Source organism: Coptis chinensis, unplaced genomic scaffold (genome assembly GCF_015680905.1).
Source record: "Coptis chinensis isolate HL-2020 unplaced genomic scaffold, ASM1568090v1 utg167_pilon_pilon, whole genome shotgun sequence".
In the NCBI taxonomy this organism is placed as follows: domain Eukaryota; kingdom Viridiplantae; phylum Streptophyta; class Magnoliopsida; order Ranunculales; family Ranunculaceae; genus Coptis; species Coptis chinensis.
Window position 1 is genome coordinate 28,991 of NW_028238110.1, and position 4,663 is coordinate 33,653.

Genomic DNA, 4,663 nt, shown 5'->3' on the forward strand with positions numbered 1-4,663 from the left:
GAGAAATCTCTCGACAAGGCTTAAACAACATGAACAACGCCCTCATCATAAAAAGACGTCTAAAATATTGGATTGAATTGGTGGATCGACTTGGCAAGAATGAAACAATTGATAAACATCTTCGTGAACAGATTTGAAAGAAGGGAACATTGGAGGAATTGTTACAGAGGATACTTGTTGTTGTGAAAACTCTTGCTAAGAATAATTTGCCATTTTCGGGGAAGCATGAAAAGATTTATGAAGATAATAATGGAATTTTTTGAGTATAATTGAAATGATGGGTAAATTTGATCGGTTATCCGAGAAACACCTCGAACGTATTCAAAAGAGTGAAATTCACTATCATTATCTCGGTCACAAGATTCAGAATGAATTGATAGAAATGTTGGCAAGTGAGGTTAAATGTTCGATTGTGAAGAAAATCCAAGATGCAAAGTATTTCTCGATCATCCTTGATTGTACACCTGATATAAGTCACGAAGAACAAATGTCTCTTGTTGTACGGTGTGTGGATGTTTCAACGAGTCCAACGAAGGTAGAAGAATATTTTCTAGAATTTTGGAAGGTGGATGACACATCAGGTTTGGGACTTTTTAATAAACTGAAAGATATGCTAGATACTCTTGAACTCGACATTGGTAATATAAGAGGCCAAGGTTATGATAATGGATCCAATATGAAAGGGAAACACAAAGGTGTACAGAATAGATTGCTCGAAGTTAATCCTAGAGCATTCTATACTCCATGCGGTTGTCACACGCTTAATCTTGCTCTATGTGATATGGCGAACTCTTGTCCAAAAGCTGTATCTTTTTTCGGAGTGGTACAACGTATATATTCGGTGTTTTCTTCTTCTACAAAGCGATGGCAAGTTTTTAAAGATAAGGTTAAAGGTGGTCTTACTCTTAAGACATTGGCACCAACACGTTGGAAAGCCGTTTGGGCGATGTTGCGATAAAAAGAGCGGTGCTCCACAGATTCGAGATGCTTTACTTCACTTGGTTGATACTAGTGATGATCCAAAACAAAGAGTGATCTTTGAGTCTCTAGCAACACATGAGCTTGAAAATTTTGAATTTTTGGTTGGTATGATTATTTGGTACAATGTATTGTCACAGGTTAACTATGTTAGCAAACTCTTGCAAAAAGAAGACATGCATATGGATGTAGCTATAAAGAAGTTGGAAGGACTCATTTCATATTTTGAAAGGTACAGAGTAACTGGATTTGATGAGGCTATGGTGGAAGCTAAGGAGATTGCGGCTAATATGCAAGTTGAACCCGTTTTTTCGTGAAAAACGCATCATTCGAGAAAGAGGCAGTTTGATGATAATGTCACTGAAGAATTGCCACAATCTGCTGAAGAGTTGTTCAGAATCCACTACTTCCTTTATATAGTTGACCAAGCTCTTTCCTCATTAAGGAGTCGATTTGAAGAATTTAAAAAATTTGAAGGAATTTTCGGTTTTTGTATGATTTGGAGAAGTTGAAGTCTGCAAATAATGCTAGTTTAAAAGCTTCTTGTGAGAACCTTGAAAAGTATCTGAAGCACGACACAGTATCTGATATTGATGGGAGAGAGTTATTTTCTGAACTAAAGATCTTGAGAGAAGATTTGCCATAAGGCATAAAGAAGGCAGCTAATGTGTTGGATCATTTGAAGTTAACAGTTAGTTGTTTTCCAAATGTATGGATTTCTTACAGAATATTACTCACTATACCAGTTACAGTTGCATCTGGAGAAAGGAGTTTTTCAAAGTTGAAATTGATAAAATCTTACCTTCGGTCAAGCATGTCACAAGATAGATTAAATGGATTAGCCATGTTATCCATTGAGAAGGGGTTGGTAGAGAAAATTGACTATGCAAGTGTAATCAGTGATTTCGCAAGTAGAAATGGATCAAGATCTATTTTTGGTTAATAGTTTATTAATGTACTTTTCTTTTTAGTTTTATTGTGCTAAGAGAACTATGTGATGCTTGATCAATGGGGTTAGGTTCTATGTCCCCCCCTCGGGGCAATCACAAGTGATTTGGGAAGAAACAAGAAAGAAAAAATATTTTGAGAGTTTTTTTGTTACTTATTTTTTAATTAGTATATAGGCCCCATTTTCAGGAGCTTGTATAGGGCCCCTTGAAACGCAGGGCCGGCCCTGGGCCGACAAGTGTTGCAAGTTGTGATGTTTGCACAATGCCATGGTGCATTCTCTTGGTTCCTTAAAATGTTTACAGCCCTCAAGCAATCTGATGCCACCGGCCTCCACCGTAAGTAGTTGTAGCTTCCGACATCCTTTGCCGGGCTAACCAAATTAGCTTTTAGCTTTCGAGCCCCCACCCACCGCCACCGGTGTGTATGTCGGGAGCACCGCCCCTTCAAAATCTCTTATAATTAGTACGCTAAATACCATCCATGTTTTATGATAGAGCTCCCTCAAGATTCAATTGTAATGCGGATTATATTGTTATTAGCTTCGGGATCGTTGTTGAATACATGTTGATTTGTAGGGCAAAATTGAAGATGGAATGGAAAAAGAACATTTGGTAAAAGATGCAAATTCACTTGGCATCAAAGAGTTTCCAATAAATGAAGTTGACAGTGGAAGAACACCTAAACTTATTAGGTTTTTTGAACCTTAGACACCAAATTTCGCATGAAGAAACAAGAGGGAACAAAAAGAAAAACAACAATAACAACTTAACCTTGGTTACATTTGATTTGTGACACCACGAATTTGTCTAAACAATGTATGGCTAGAGGAAAACATGGGTTGTATGCATTGTATCCTATTCGTTTGAGGATCTCCCATGCAATGACATTTGCAATATTTTCCAATAAAATTTATGTGAAATTGTGAGGCATTGATAATCTGAACATGGGACGGATCGAATCCCAAGTCCTTGTAGACGTGGATACTAGGATTCGAAAGAGTTCATGATTTGATCAATAAGAATGAGCTAAGAATCCAATCCCAGTTGCCCAGATCCCACTGTCTGTGATACCAACAGTAGCAAATGCACACACACACACACAAAACAGCAGTAAAGGGAGAGTCACCAGGTCTAGAATAAAAACCCCTTTCTGAGGATTACAAGTAGTACTTCAGTGAAAGTTGCAGAGAGCATATATAAGAGATAAGATTCAGTTCGATAATTGGGCTTTAAGGATTCCACTCTTGTATTTATGGGGTTTTTTTTGTTAAAGGGTAATTGTATTAGATAGCAAAGAAAAAGCATTGTACATTTTGTGAGGGCCCTGGGTAGACCACTCCAACATACATTTCCGAATTTTTTTAAGAAATAAATCTGAAATAAGTAGAGTGTTGATTCTCTACCTTATAAACAAAATTAGGTCTATTCTCTCTCCATGTGCTTGTTAGAACTATATCTGCCTTCCCTTTAGTCTTTTCCAAATCTGCCCTAACTTTCCAAAGGTAATCGAAGTTAGTTTGGAATGCTTTAATTGCTACCGTGGAGTCCGACTCCACCCATACTTTTGTGAACCCCATCTCAATCGCCGTAGTTATACCTTCAATAATAGCTCTTGATTCAGCCACATAGTTTGTATCCGATCCTATTCCCCTAATGTAAACTCCAACAACTTCGCCCATGTGCTTCCCGAATAGTGTTCCCTAACCTCTTTGGACTGGGGTTGCTTCGAGCACAACCATCCGCATTGATTTTAAGTATTCGGGTGATGGAGTAGTCTAATAACACTAAAGAATTTTTGGTGCTTTCGTCTCAATTTGTTCCTCACCCCAAGGCATGAAGTGCTTCCAATTCCGAGGGGTGTTTTTTTTTTTTTTTTCATTTAGGTGTTTTTTTTAATTACCTCAGAGCTAAGTTTCGAGACTTACCAATGGAAAGTGGATTGACAAAAAAGGGAAGAACATAATCAGTTGACCATTGGGATTGTGAGAAACTAAAAATATTGTTTGTTCTCTAATGTCGATCAAATACACAAAGCATGTCAACAACCTTGAGTTATGCGGCTACCGACAACTATATCCTATTGAGATCGTAGATTGAAACAACGTGGACGATAAATCAACAAAGTCGTGGGGAAATGTATATATATGAATTTCATTCAATAGAAAAAGACACTCACTTGAATCAAAGCACAAGGGATCAGAAGAGGAAATATTTGGAAATATAAACATGTTGGAGGATAGTAGAAGGGTAATTCAATGCAAGCACCAAATACATTTTCATATATATTCTACAACAGTTCTAGCAGAGTAAGAAAGAGTGTTTATATTATAAGCTTTTGGTTCTTCAGACATTGTCATAGATATATATAATATAAACAACTGTCTCTCTCTCTTTTTGTGCACAGGTACACACACTTTATGGGTAGAAGAGAGATAGACCACAGAACAGGGTTCTTGTACTAGAGGCTATTACAAGTTTATTGATTGGAAAATATAAACATCTATCTTGAAAAATGAACTAAGGCGCGATGAGTATGTATTATGCAGATTGTTGGTCTTTTCTTGGTTGGAAACAGAAAATATCACACTACAACTATAAAGCTTTAAAATGTGTTCAACACTCAACTATGATCGCAAGTTTAATAAAGACAAACAAGCAAGATAACTATCACCCAAGCAAAAGACATCGCCAAGATTTCTCACCATCCTCCTTGCCTTGCTTTTATATGGCGCGCA

General features: G+C 37.2%; 1 pseudogene; it reads left to right on the forward strand.

The window, feature by feature from the left end:
* The first annotated feature begins 277 nt into the window (after positions 1 to 277).
* On the forward strand, positions 278 to 1,963 carry LOC147473888 (uncharacterized; annotated as a pseudogene).
* Positions 1,964 to 4,663: the final 2,700 nt, after the last annotated feature.